The sequence below is a fragment of the Capricornis sumatraensis genome, chromosome 2, assembly GCF_032405125.1.
Source record: "Capricornis sumatraensis isolate serow.1 chromosome 2, serow.2, whole genome shotgun sequence".
Classification (NCBI taxonomy): Eukaryota; Metazoa; Chordata; class Mammalia; order Artiodactyla; family Bovidae; genus Capricornis; species Capricornis sumatraensis.
This window is the reverse complement of record NC_091070.1, coordinates 53,418,690-53,434,319: the sequence shown is the minus strand read 5'-3', so window position 1 is coordinate 53,434,319 and position 15,630 is coordinate 53,418,690. Positions and strand designations below refer to the sequence as shown.

Here is a 15,630-nt window from a genome sequence, read left to right as displayed (position 1 = left end):
AAGAGAGTTCTCATCTCAACCCTGCACATACTAGCCAGGTCACATTATAGCAAGGCATCAGCTACTCAGGGTGACTCTGAGGGCCAGATGAATAAACACTTATGAAAGTGCTCTTCACTAGAAAGGTGGCTTGCCAATGTAGGTGACTGAGTCTCCAAACATACCCAGCTCCTCTACTGGGAGTTGATTTACAAAGATTAAGAGGGAAATTGGGGCTTCGTTGGTTGCTCGTCGGTAAAGAATCTGCCTGTCTGCAATGCAGGAGGCATACATTCTTTCCATGGGTCAGGAAGATCCCCTGGAGGAGGGCATGGCAACCCACTTTGGTATTTTTGCCTGGGAAAGACCATGGACAGAGGAACCTGGCGGGCTACGGTCCATGGGGTCACAAGAGTCAGACATGACTTAGTGACTAAATCACCATCACCACATATTTCTGAGCTCTGTGATTGGCATTAAGCTACCTTTGTTATGAATAGTTGGCCTCTTTATCAGCTCTGATGTGCATGTGATTTCCTCGCAAATTTTCAAGTCCAGTAAGGATGCAGCATTGTGGGATGGTGTCTTTGGGATCTAGATTTATTGTTGGCATTCTCAGTTACAACTGAAAGTCTTTTTTCAGGGACTCAAAGCTGGAGCATGATTGTTAAGGATATCCCTAAGGACTGCGCTCATCATTCTTAAAGGATTTTTCCCTCTACATTATTGGCTGATGAATCTGTTCACTCCCAGGTGGGACATGAGGGGCTCAAGGAGGATTTCCTGCCCCAAACCTAGCACAATTTTTGATACCTGGTCACTGGATGTTTGAAAAGAGAAAGGCAGTGATGGATAAAAAAGGGCGGGGAGTCCCGGACTGAATCCTAAATTCCCAAAACTTCCCCTCGAATACAGGGAGTGCCCCAAAAATGTACATTGAATTAATAGCTTTGATAAATGTAGCAGATATTTTAGAATTTTGTAGTTAAATAATCCTTAGTAAGGGCTTCCCTGGTGGTTCCATTGGTAAAGAATCTACATGCCAAGCAGGTTCAATCCCTGGGAGAGGGAAGCTCCCCTGGAGAAGGAAATGGCAACCCACTCCAGTATTCTTGCCTGGGAAACCCCATGGCTAGAGGAGCTCGGCAGGATACAATCCATGGGGGTCACAAGAGTCAGACACAACTTAATGACTAAACAACAGCAGTCCTTAGTAGCATGTCACAGTAGGGGAATTTAAGAGATAAAGCTAAAGACCTTGGCTTTACTTTTCGGATTTCATCAATATCTCCATATTTCACAGAGCCATAACTAGGGTTGCCATGTCTTGAACCATAGGTGGGCTATCATCTCCTGGAGCAGTAGGCCAACTGCTTAGGCTGTTAACAGTCTGTCGAACAGTTCCACTATTTTTGAAGGGCAGTATAATTCATGCGTATTTATGCTGGATTTTGGGTCAAATAGCCTCTATTTTCCTTAGATAGTTTGACTTGAAAGCACATTATTATTGAAAGCTTGAGGTTTGGCATAGTCTCAAAGGTGTCAAGTTTCTCTTGCAACTTTTGACCTTTGATGCTACAATTAGACTTTCCATTGATGAGCAAATAATGCATCCACTGTTAGAGAAATAACTATACTCTTTTGGATTGGATTGTACAGCAGACTCTAACTGGTGATGAACACATTTAGAATGGTTTGAGAACACAGATTCGGTTTCAGTCCCGAGCTAAAGGTTTGGATGGTTCTCTGACTCATCTGATCTCGATCCGGACCATTGAATTTGCAACTCAAAGCTCGAAACCCCAAGAGCAAAGACTTAACATTTCTGGTCATGCCAGCTTCCCATCAGGCCAGCCACAGTTCAACGAAATGTCCTCAGGCCTTTTGGCACACCCAGTTCTGTTCCAGGTCCAGGTTGTGGTTTCTTTGAAAGTAGAAGGTGTAGGTGGTAGGTACGTGGAAACTGGCCACCAGGTTCTGCAGAGTTCACGGCAGGGAGCCACGGCAGGGCTAGGAGAAAGGGCTGGAGCGTTTGCACTCCCTTAACTGTTGGTTGTGTCCTCTTGGAAGAGAGAGAACTTCATCAGGAATAACTGATTGCCTCAAGTAAATTCCAGGATCACCGATTAAGTGTTCCCCACCCCATTCTATCCAGCGTCTTAAGCTTGAACATGGCCGTGTGTTAGTATTACCCAGGTATCTTGTTCAATGGAAGATTCTGATTTAGCAGGTCTGGGTGGAGCCTGAGACTCTTCTCACAAGCTCCAGGTAATGCTGATTCTGCTGGACCATAAACATTTTGAGAAGCAAAGCCCCACCTGTGAAGCACTATGCCACTTGTAGAGAATACAGATGTGAATAAAAGAGGAAGTCAAAGTTATTACCTTTAGGCAACCACATGGTGGCCAGGAGACTGGCGGGTGAACAGTATTCATTCCACAGGGACTCGGGGCAGAAGCTGAGTTGAATGGAGTCCAGCTAGGCTCTAAACTTGGCCTTGGAGGGGAACAGAAGACGAACAGGTAGGGAAGCCAGAAGAGTATCTCAGGCAGAAATAAGAGCCTGGGTAAGAGGCGAGACCTAGTACAAGCTTGTCATCTTCCTGCAAAGAAGACATCTAAAATAGTGCCCAGTTCATTCCCAGGCCCGGTGTGGGGGAAGGGGAGGCAGGGGGCCAGGGAATGAAGCCTATGAAAGCATAGAACATTCCTGTGGCAAGTAAGCAATCACTCACATCTAGGAGCACCAGGCCTTCTTTTTGCTGCACAGTATAATTAGAGCCTTTGAGATGTGGAACCCGGAGAAGCACCACGCTGAGGGGATTGTGAGCCAGCCAAAGCCTTGAAAAAGTCCTGCACTCCATTCTCAGCACTGTTTACAACCTTGCTGTTATTTCTTGTGTATTGACCGAACTAAGGTTTTGCTTTTTTTTTGGAGGGGTGGGTGTATTTTATTCCTTCCTTCCTTCTTAACCTCTTGCCTGCCTCCCTTCCATCCTCATCTGAAAATTCAGAGGGAAACTCAGGCAGAGTATACCATTTCCCCCAGGATTTTCCCTCTCCTTTCTGCTGCCCATTTCTGCTTCACTCCAGTCCTACTCTGGAATTCCTCCCAGAAATGAGAACTGTTTGCATTGCACGTACTTGCAGGTCTCTTTTCATACATGAACTCCTATCAAACTCTCTGATCTGATGGGGAGATACCAAGCATTGCAATCCGACAATTTTTTGCTCAGAAAAAAATTTCACCTGATCTTTCTCTTTCGAGGCATATATCTGGCGTTCCTGTCCACTAACCAGCAGACTGGCCCAGAACATACCTTGCCATACAAGTAACAGCAACAGTTTGCTTAGAAATAAACACAGATCTCATTTTCAAGCCTTGCACTGGCAAGTAATTAGTGAAGGAACTAGCATTCTCATCCCCATTTAACAGATGAAAAAACTGAGGCCCAGGAAGCCACAGTTCCTAAGTGGTGATTCTCAAGAGGCTAAGGTGAGCTTCTTCGATCATTCTGCAGTCCATCCTGCCTTCACTTCATTTCCCTAGGCCTTATTTTCTCTCCTGTGAAATAGATGCAATGTGTGTGATCTGTGAGACCCCTTCCCAGCTGTAACAGGCTGTGATCATGCCACTGCGTTTCAGAAACCAGAGTTCTTCACTGCAAGCTTCTATTTAGTGCTAATCATTTTGCTTAATTATGTTTAACTTCAAGTGTGTTTTACTGCAGCTGTCAACACACTTCAGTTTGTCGCACTGATGAAGTCTATAGCTGCATGATAGCACCTGTGTGCCATTTTGCAGAGCATATTCAGCAGCCAGGCAGGCGTTCTCCTTGGCTACATGCTACCATGTTCTGTTCTGATGCCAGCTTAGTTTCTCTGTTTACACTGGAAAGCAACAGGCATACCTTCAGCTACAAATTCCCAGAAAGCATTGTGGGTAACCTTTGGCTGAATGTAAACTGCTGGTTTCATTGCAAAACCTGGCAGGTTGTGTCGATGGGATACTCAAGGTGAAGAGAGCAAAGACATAGATGACACATTACTTCCATGATGGGGGCATGAGCAAAGAGAATTTCAGTCTTCGACTTCTCCATGGTCACCTCTCCCCCTGTGGTTGAAATCTCTGCTCATTCTTTCCCTTCAAGCCTCATGGGTACCACCTTCTCTAGAAAGCTTTGCCCAACATGTTCTGTCTGCAGTCACACTTCCTCTATATGTCCTTGAATTTCCATTTGCCAGAGCCCTTCCCCACTGTAATGAAAATGTATTTCATTATTTTTCTGACTGGGAGCACCAGCCATATGTCATTTACCCCTGGGTGTTTTCCCACAAAATGTTTATTGAGTGAAGAGTGAATGAGTGGATGAAATCATCACATTCTCAGTGTTCACCCCTCCAGTGTTCAGGTGAGGAATATGATTTTTCTTTGTCTTTCTGATGCCCTTCCATTATTCCTCCTCCTTTCTCTTCTGGCAGATTTGCAAAATGTTTATCCAGTCACTCGATCTCTGCTCTGAGCTTTCTCCCAAGCTTCTCTATGGCCAGAACAGCATCCCTTGTTCCTCTGTTTTCTTACCCTGTACGCTCCTCTGATGGGCCAGGCTCTCTGTCCTCCACCTCTGAAATGATACCTCAGTCTCTGTCATTTCACTGCATGTTCTCTGATTGGCCAAAAAAGAAACAGTGCTTTCTCTGTTACCCTGTTAGAAGTAAAACATACAATTTCCAGGACTAGTCTGTCTTCACACACTACAGAATACTCTGTTCTTTCCCACTGATCCATCTACAATGTACAATTCTATACATGTGTATATTTCAAGCTGTTAAAATTACCAATTTATTTGCATCAGTGGCTTTTCTCAAATCTGGCTTTTTTCAGTTAGTATTTTGGTATTAATTTGGTCTAGGGACCTTTCCATCAGAGAAGGCAATGGCACCCCACTCCAGTACTCTTGCCTGGAAAATCCCATGGGCGGAGGAGCCTGGTAGGCTGCAGTCCATTTGGTCGCTAAGAGTCAGACACGACTGAGCGACTTCACTCTCACTTTTCACTTTCATGCATTGGAGAAGGAAATGGCAACCCACCCCAGTGTTCTTGCCTGGAGAATCCCAGGGACAGAGGAGCCTGGTAGGAGGCCGTCTATGGGTTCGCACAGAGTCAGACACAACTGAAGCGATTTAGCAGCAGCAGCAGCAACAGGGACCTTTCCAGTTCTGGAACACAAATTTTAAAGTCAGTAGCTCTGCAAATCAGGGGTGGCTCTCCATTCAGGGGATCTGCTACCAGAGCTTCTATCTTAACAGGTGACTTGTTGGTCAAAGGGAGACCTGGTCAGTGTGAATACATAGGGTGTTGTTGCTGGAGAGAGTTGAAAGAGAAATAAAATACTGAGCAGTGAGAGGCACCTGGAGTTCTTCCTCCTTAAGATACAAAAACCTATCAGGCCACTTCATTGTGGCCTCAAGTGTGCCAGGAGGAGAATCATACCGAGTTTTTCTCATTATCTCCCCTAATTTCCTCCTCAACTTGATGGGCTTCTTGGATTGGTGGTGATGATCTTCAGACCTGTTAAGGGCTGTGGTTGACAAGGAGGGATCAAATAGCCATATTTACCTTCAGTGGGTTTAAGGATCTCTTGATATTGCTAAAAAATTTAGATTCCCAGGCCCTTCATCAGGATTCCTGATTCAGTATACTTGGAATAAGGCCAGAAATATGCAGTTTAGTTATTTGCACTTCAAATTTAATATAGGAACCTTTTTTAACTTATTTATTTTTTAATTGAAGGATAATTGCTTTACTGAATTTTGTTTTTTTCTGTCAAACCTCAACATGAATCAGCCATAGTTATGCATATGTCCCCTCCCTCTTGAACCTCCGTCCCATCTTCTTCCCCACCCCACCCCTCTAGGTTGATACAGAGCCCCTGTTGAGTTCCCTGAGACATACTGCAAATTCCTATTGGCTGTTTATTTTACATATGGTCATTAAGTTTCCATGTTACTCTCTCTCTTCCCCTCTCCCAGTGTCCGTAAGTCTGTTCTCTATATGTTTCTCCATTGCTGCCCTGCAAATCAGTTCTTTGGTATTATCCTCCTAGATTCCCTATATATGTGTTAGTATATGATATTTCTCCAATAACCTCAGATATGCAGATGACACCACCCTTATGGCAGAAAGTGAAGAGGAACTAATAAGCCTTTTGATGAAAGTAAAAATGGAGAGTGAAAAAGTTGGCTTAAAGCTCAGCATTCAGAAAATGAAGATCATGGCATCTAGTCCCATCACTTCTTGGGAAATAGATGGGGAAACAGTGGAAACAGTGTCAGGCTTTATTTTTGGGGGCTCCAAAATCACAGCAGATGGTGATTGCAGCCATGAAATTAAAAGACGCTTACTCCTTGGAAGAAAATTTATGACCAACCTACATAGCATATTGAAAAGCAGAGACATTACTTTGCCAACAAAGGTCCGTCTAGTCAAGGCTATGGTTTGTCCAGTGGTCATGTATGGATGTGAGAGTTGGACTATAAAGAAAGTTGAGTGCCGAAGAATTGATGCTTTTGAACTGTGGTGTTGGAGAAGACTCTTGAGAGTCCCTTGGACTGCAAGGAGATCCAACCAGTCCATTCTGAAGGAGATCAGTTCTGGGTGTTCGTTGGAAGGAATGATGCTAAAGCTGAAACTCCAATACTTTGGCCACCTTATGCAAAGAGTTGACTCATTGGAAAAGACTCTGATGCTGGGAGGGACTGGGGGTAGGAGGAGAAGGGGACGACAAAGGATGAGATGGCTGGATGGCATCACTGACTCGATGGACGCGAATCTGAGTGAACTCCGGGAGTTGGTGATGGACAGGGAGGCCTGGCATGCTGCGATTCATGGGGTGGCAAAGAGTCAGACATGACTGAGCAACTGAACTGAACTGAACTGAATATTCCATTGTGTATATGTACCACAACATCTTTATCCATTCATCTGTCTATTGACATCTAGGTTGCTTCCATGTCCTAGCTATTGTAAGTAGTGCAGCAGTGAACACTGAGGTACGTGTGTCTTTTCAATTATTTCCTGAGGGTATATGCCTAGGAGTGGGATTGCTGGGTCATATGGTGGTTTTATTCCTAGTTTTTTAAGGCATCTCCATAAGGAATCTTCCATAGTGGCTGTATCAATTTACAGTCCCACCAACAGTACAAGAGGGTTCCCTTTTCTCCACACCCTCTCCAGAATTTGCTGTTTGTTGACTTTTTGATGATGGCCACTCTGACCAGTGTGAGGTGATATCTCACTGTCGTTTTGATTTGCATTTCTCTAATAATGAGCAATATTGAGCATCTTTTCATGTGCTTGTTAGCCGTCTGTATGTCTTCTTTGGAGAAATGTCTGTTTAGGTATTTTTCCCACTTTTTGATTGGGTTAGGAACCAGTTTTTTAATAAGCCAGGATTTCAGAAGAATGAGCAATAAAATGTAAGACAGCACGCTTGTCCTCCAAAACTAGAGTTATTTTCTACCTGCATGATGAGAGAACCATGGCAACATCAACTCAAACATAACTGAGCATCAATTTCTGCTGGTGCCCCCCACTTCATGGTTATATCACTAAGTCTGACCACTTCCACCAAGTAGAATTCTACTGCACTGATTCTTAACTTTTGGGGCGATGAGAAAGATAAGGGATCCATACATGTCGAGTGAAGAGTCTTGCCCATGATGAGCACTGTTTATCTCCTCCATGTGGCTTCCTGTAGCCATAGACAGAAGAAACACCAAGGAATGAATCAGAAGTATGGAGGCGCCTAGACAATCTGTCATGTGGTTTCCATATTACCATAAAGCTGATCCTAAATTTTCACACCCTGGTTAGACTGTCTCTCTCTCTCTCTCTCTAGTTGGCAACATGAAAGGCTAGTAGACATCTCATTCCTTTGATACCCAGTGCTTCAGGGAGCTTGAAAGAATAAATTTCTCCCACATCTTACCAAATAGCTTGTGTCTACCAGTGAGTTATATGCAGGCCAATAAAGCAGCATTGTCCGTGTGGTCAGCCACACAGATGAACGTGCTCTGAAGCTCTGCCCCAGATCTCAAGCCTGAGTCAGCTACTTTGGGATTACTATGCTAGGCTCAAAACTTCTACAAGCAACTTTTTCAGAAATATTTACCAGCATCATGTTCAGAACTTTAGAAAGAAAATCCTGGTTGTTGTGTTGGGTAATTCTCTATGTTTGCAAGTATCTCTGATCCTACAATTGATTTCCTTCTGGGAAGAATTGGGAAAGATATTTTAAATGACCAAACTCTTGTTCTTGCTTTATTCTGTATACCTCGCAGCTTTGAACATCAGATTCTTCACTACAGGATGAGTTGAAAAATGCCAAACATTTTTAGCTAGAGCATACTTGGAGGGACCAGTATCGCATCCTAATGTTACTGTTTTTTTATGGATGAGCATCAGTGTTTGTTGTCTGTATGTTTCTGTTGCTAAGAAGCTTAGCTGAAGGGCTACAGGTTGCTAATTTTGTTTCTGATACCCATCCATCAAAGGCCACATTAAGTCATATCTCATATACCTGTTATGTGCCTTGATTTATATTTCTTCTTGTGTTTTATGTATCATTCCACTAGTTCTGTGTATAGCATTTCCTAGATTCCATTTAATCATCAACAACAGAAAATTCCTCTCTCCTAATTTGTATCTAATATAGAAAAGCAGCCTTACCTCAGAGTATATATCAATTACCTCAGCATGGACATTATCGCTAGCTAATAATAATGACAACTATTATTTATATTTGTATTGTACCTGATAATGTACATTTCCTGATATTATTGTACCTGATAAAGGACATTTCCATCATTGAATCCACTAGGGCCTTAAGCTGTAGATATTCAGATTATTCCAACTTTCCAGATGCAAAAAGTGGATTCACAGGAATGATAAAAGATTATATAAATTGCCTATCAAATGTGGGCAGTAATTGAGGTTTGAATGCTGATCTGTATGACTCCAAGTCCAGTGTCCCTCCAGTTCATTTCTGCATTTAAATTCCTGGAATTTTTCCAATGAGAAAGGGGTATCATTGCCCATTCTGGGCCACAGTGATTGGACTCTGGTTGGAAGCTCATAGCAAACGCCCTGCACTATTGTTTCAAAACCTATCCAGGTACATTGTGAGCTTGTTGCCACACCAAGGTGCTATCAGGAGATGTTTTAATCATCACTTCAGCCTCCTTTTTTGACATCTTCTTGTTGGCAATCGTTTAGCCATTTGCTACACTACCCAATTAAGTCGGCAGTCTTGTAGTCTTTTGTAGAATGTGGAAACTTCTCGTTTTATGCCTTGTGACTCTGCTTCATGGAACTGACTAGAGAGATGGTGGAAAAGGTTACAGTCACTCCATTTCTCTATTATCGTCTTCTCCTCAGAGTTTATCACTAATTTTGGTGTCAGAGCTGTAGTCATTTTGAGGGCTTCTGAAAGCTGACACACTCCCCAGCAATGCAGACAGCCCCCCTGACCTTTGTGGCTGGAGATGATGGCCAAGGCGGGGGCACAGTGACCTTTAGGCCACGAGTGGGTGGCAGCACTTTCTTTTCTGTGACATTCGTGTTGCTTTTTCCTCTTCATGTTGGTTTTAATTGGAAGCATGTGCAATGTGAATCTGCCTGGTTCCATCCACGCACACACCCTGAGTGCTGAGAGAATATGTGTGGCTGGCTCTTGTCATAAAGGAGTGCTCTCAGTGCTAAGTTGGGGACATTACTGATTGCCACCATTAGAGACACAGAAGATAATATGGACGACCTTTCGGGGGAAACAGGACCTTTGTACCACCTGACCCAGCCCACACTTCTTTCTCATATTCTTTTTATCCTTATGGTCCCAGGAGATGAATCTGACACTGGGATTTTATTTTATTTTATTATTAATTAACTAGGCTGCACTGTGTCTTAGTTGTGCATGTGGGATCATTGATCTTCGTTGCAGCACATGGGATTTTTTAGTTGCATCACATGGGAACTCTTAGTTGCAGCATACAGGATCTAGTTCCCTGACCAGGGATCAAACCCAGGCCCCCTGCATTGGGAATGTGGCAGCTTAGCCCCTGGATCACCAAGGAAGTCTCGGATATTTTTTTCAATCAGCACATATTTTTGCCCCAGACTCTTATTATTCAAGGGGACCCATGGTTACTTAAGCCTCTTTTTCAAGTCCCATCCCCGTTTTGTGTCCTCCATAAAGCTGGCTGCTCATCCCAGCACCATCATTCCCCTTTTGGGCTCCAGACGGCTCAGTCCACACCAAACATCCTGTCATCTCTTCCATTTCGTTCTTTATGACTTTCTGACTCTATCATGTTCCCAAATGACTTTCTGCATGTTCATCTTGTTTCCTGATTTTTTTTTTTCTTTACTACTTATCAAAGAGAAGCTGGCAACCAGAATTTCCTAAGCAACTACTGTGGGCTGATCCCATGTTTGGTACTTTATAATGGTTTCATTGAATCCTCATAGCACTCCTGGGAGTTGAATGCTGAGTAGTTTATAAATGAGAGACTGGAAGTTATACACAGTATGCATGTTATAAACTTGTCAGGGGTCACACACTGCTTGTCAGCAGGGAAGCCAGGCTGCCGACTGCTCTATGTACCAAACACCAGAGCCTGCATAGGGATGGGTGGGAGAAGCTCAAAGCTTACAACAGTTGGCTCCTGGAGGATCCCAAATATGAGTTACATTACCCTTGTCTCATGGACTCCACAGTGCCAGGCACGTGGTGGGTGTTCTGTAAGGATGGTATTCTTTTATTATTGTTGTTGTTATTTTTAACTGGAGGATAATTGCCTTACAATGCTGTGCTGGTTTCTGCTCTACAACAAAGTGAGTCAGCTGTAAACACATCTTCCCTGCCTCTTGAGTCTCCCACCGCCCCCTCATCCCACCCCTCTAGGTCATCACAGAGCACCGGGCTGAGCGCCCTGTGCCATCAGCAGGCCCCGCTAACAATATGTCTGACACGTGGCAGTGTATATACGCCAATACCGCTCTTCCAATTTGTCCCACCTTCTCCTTCCCCTACTGTGCCAAGTCCGTTCTCTACAACTCCATCTCTTTTCCTGCCCTGGGAATAGGTTCTTAAATGTGATTTTATGGCTGAATGACACAGGGACAGGCTGCCCACTGAGGTTCAAGTAGCTGGGCCAGGGGTTCCTCTGACAGGGCCTCACAGAGACTGAAACCAGAAAAATGCCACCATGATGCCATGGTGTTGATCTTTCAGCAGTTCACTCAGCAAACACAGTGTTGGCACAGGCTGGGCTCTGGCGAGACCTAATGGGAAACGTGGCAGAGCCTGGCCCTCAGGGAGCTGAGACATTATCAAGAACCACTTCCCTTTCTTCAGAACTGTCCAGTGATCCAGAAGAGAGGTTCTCAGAACTTTCTCTCTGGTTGGCACAGTGACTGTTTTGACAAAAGTTCGAAGGAGAGAGGAAAACTGTTGTGGGGAAGAAAAATCACACACACACACACACACACACACACACACACACACACACACACACAGCTATGAGCCAAAGCCACTGAATTGTCTTTAATAAAGGAAAGCTTGCAGAATGCCCACTCTGGGAGGTGGTGAAGGACAGGGAAGTTCGGCGTGCTGTGGTTCATGGAGCCGTAAAGAGTCGGACACGACCTAGCAACTGAACAACAACAACACGGAAAGGAAAACTTGCGGAATGCCAAAATTTCCTTCCTCCCACTATTGGATGTTGCTTTTTATTTTCAGAAAACTCTGAGTAGGAAACAGTGGTTCTCTCTTACTTTGAATTGTGTGATTGGACACTGGGACCAAAATTCCCTAATACTCAGGTACCTTAAACATGCCCCCCCACCTGCCCTCGTCTCCAAGGACAAGGCTGCTAACCCTCCCACCTGCTCACCCTCATGCCCAGAGACCCCCCTGAATCAAGCACTCCTCTCCCCTTCCTTGGGGGCAAGAGGAACAGCATTTCCCAAGTGGCTGGATTGACGCTTCAAATTGTCAAAGGGGATGACAAGTTGCCAACATCTTGGGAGAACACTGCGCTTTTATATTCTGCCAACTTTTGAAATCCAGCTCCTGCTTGTAAATCGTCATGTAACCGTGTCAAGGATTAGGTAGGGTTTTTTTATTTATATATGTGTGTGCACTGTTTTTCCTGATGATTCAAGCAGTGGGGCTGGCAGCGAGGCTTGGTCCACCTCGCAGAGCACTGAACAAGAGACCTGACAACAGAAATACGTTACTTCTTTTGTGTGTACATCTTCACACCCACTCCCTGGGCGACAGCCTGAATGAAGTGGGCCCTGGTGCTTTGTGTGGGGGAGAAAGAATGAAAATAATGGCCATTCAAGCAAAAGAAAGCTTTTCAGTGCTTTTCAGAAAGCAGTCTTGTTTTCATTGTTGCCCCTGTGTTCACATAATGGCCTCATCCTTGTCCTTCATTGAAACACACCCAAAGCCAGGAAAACATCTCCCCTGCACACAACAAATGTGTGCTCTTAAAGTGATCAACAAGGAAGGCATGGGCCTGGGAGAGTGTCAGACTGGGTGTCTAGAGGGGTGTGAAGACGGCCTTCCTTCTCAGGGTGAAGGCAGTGGATGGACAGGTGGCTCTGGATGGCCTGCAAAGCTTATTTGGAAACTAGCTTCTATCTGGAAGGACCTAGAGAAAGAGAAATACATGACTTTTACATCTTTGTGCATATTGGCCAGGCCCTTACTATGCCTCATCCGTGGTGCTGCATGTATTTTACGCATCTTATAATCCTCACAAAACAGTATGAGAAAGATATTATTACTAGCATTTTCCATATGAGGAGCCTATAGTCCTAGTTCCACTTCTCTGGTAAGTGGCAGAATCAGCATTTGAATCTGGGTATCATGTGACCTTGTGTTTCCCAGATGCTCCTAGTGGTAAAGAATCTGCTTGCCATTGCAGTAGACATGGGTTCAATCCCTGAGTTGGGAAGATCCCCTGAAAAAGCAACCCACTCCAATATTCTTGCCTGGAGAATTCCATGAACAGAGGAGCCTGGTGGGCTACAGTCCATGGGGTCACAAAGAATTGGACCCGACTGAAGCATCTTAGCACACAGACATACCATCTGGCCCTATACACTAGCCTCTTAAACACCACGCTAGGATTCTCAGAACCATCTCTCCCAGCCTTACAAATTATGGAGGATGAGGCCTGGATGACAATGGCGATTTTAGAAAGGGTCACTTTGACAACCTTGAGTGGACTGTGCCAAATTCACTTGGCAGCTCATCTTTAGGCTAGGAATGTGGGGAACTGCATAGAGTGGCATCAATCCATCAAGAGTACGAGAGGCAGAATGAGTGAGGACGTCAGCCTAGTTCAGATCTGGGTATTCTATATTCAGACCACTGAACACAGACTTCTTTCACTGTTCATCCCTCAGCATTGGTGTTCTGAGAACTTAGCTCTCCCCCATGCTCATTCTCATTAAATTAGTGCTGGCCTGAAATATCATCCCAGTACTCCTGGCAGTAAGTTTCTCTGCTCCTGCATGTCTCCAGGAAGCCCTCTTCTGTGTGAGTTCTGGTAGAAGCTTTTTTTTGTTTGTCTCAAGGACAGGAAACCCACTGGAGCCACAGGGACTATTGAGACCCCACTTTGCAGCCCTGGAGAGATTCTTGCATCAGGCCTCATGCCCCCTCCTGAGAACATCATCAGTCTACAAATATTTTCATATCCAGTTGGGATCCCACCTCCTCAACAAGACCCTGCTTGTATATAGCCATGTTCAGGGACATTGCTATGTTGTTCAGTTGCTGAGTCATGTCGGACTCTTTATAACCCCATGCACGGCAGCACGCCAGACTTCCCTGTCCTTCACTATCTCTCAGTTTGCTCAAGCTCGAGTCCATTGAATCGATGACGGCATCCAACCATCTCATCCTCTGTCACCCCCTTTCCTTTCAGTGGAAATTACCCTGATGCTGGAAAAAGATTGACGGCAGGAGGAGAAGCGGGTAACAGAGGACATTACAGTTGTGGCTTGAAATCAGTCATAGTAAGAGTCTTTACACCACAGAAATTGGCACGCACTGCAGATCAGGATTTTGTTGTCATCATGATTATTGTTTTGATAGCTGGTTTGCCAGTGCACCGCTGTACATGCCTAATGCCTCACCAGTCATTTTACCCCGACAGTTCTGCATCCCCCTGCTGGTCATAACTTTTTCATGTGCCCGTGTGTGTGTCTCTTACTGAGACTGTAGGAAAGACAGGATCATTAGGTTCTTTGTGTCTCTGCAGTACCATCATGATACCATGTGAATAGTAAGCACTCTTCAGTATCTATTGGTAGTCTTTATTTCACCTGCTTGGGTGTAATTTTTCTGTAAAAATTTTCAGATGTTATCTATTTGGTTGAAAAAGAAAATCTTCCCTGTAGCCAGTGTCTGTCATTAATTGACTGATTCATCCACCAACTATTTATTCACACCAAGGAGCAGAGACTGTGTGCCAGGCACTAGTTCACAAGGCAGAATCATAGAAAAAGCAAGAGAATTCCAGAACATGTACTTCTGTTTCATTGACTACGCTAAAGCCTTTGACTGTGTGGATCACAACAAACTGTAGAAAATTCTTAAAGAAATGGTAATATCAGACCACATTATCTGCCTCCTGGAAAATTTGTATGCAGGTCAAGAAGCAACAGTTAGAACTGGACATGGCACAACAGACTGGTTCCAAATTGGGAAAGGAGTAAGTACATCAAGGCTGTGTATTGTCACCCTGCTTATTTAACTCAATATGCAGAGTACATCATGCTAATGCTGGGCTGGATGAAGCACAAGCTGGAATCAAGTTTGCAGGGAGAAATATCAATAACCTCAGATATGCAGATGACACCACCCTTATGGCAGAAAGCGAAGAGGAACTAAAGAGCCTCTTGATGAAAGTAAAAGAGGAGAGTGAAAAGCTTGGCCTAAAGTTCAATATTCAGAAAACTAAGATAATGACATCTGGTCCCAACAATTCATGGCAAATAGATGAGGAAACAATGGAAATAGTGAGAGACTATATTTTCTTGGGCTGCTACAAATCACTACAGGTGGTAACTGCAACCATGAAATTAAAAGACACTTGCTCCTTGGAAGAAAACCTATGACAAACCTAGACAGCATATTAAAAAGCAGAAACATTAATTTACCAACAAAGGTCTGTATAGTCAAAGCTATGGTTTTTCCAGTAGTTGTGTATGGATATGAGAGTTGGACCGTAAAGAAAGCTGAGCATCGAAGAATTGATGCTTTTGAACTGTGGTGTTGGAGAAGACTCTTGAGAGTCTCTTGGACAGCAAGGAGATCAAACCAGTTAATCCTGAAGGAAATAAGTCCCGAATATTTATTGGAAGGACTGATGCTGAAGCTGAAGTGCCAATACTTTGGCCACCTGATGTGAAGAACTGACACATTGGAAAAACCCTGATGCTGGGAAAGATTGAAGGCAGGAGGAGAAGGGGACGACAGAGGATGAGATGGTTGGATGGCATCACCAACTCTATGGACATGAGTGTGAGCAAGCTCCAGGAGTTGGTGATGGACAGGGAAGCCTGGCGTGC

The 15,630-nt window shown here is 44.2% G+C and overlaps 1 protein-coding gene across 1 annotated transcript in view; it reads left to right on the top strand.

Moving 5' to 3' along the window:
• RORA (RAR related orphan receptor A) overlaps positions 1–15,630 on the top strand; it is an 804,441-nt gene that overhangs the window by 400,712 nt on the left and 388,099 nt on the right. The gene's annotated exons all lie outside the window — the stretch shown is intronic.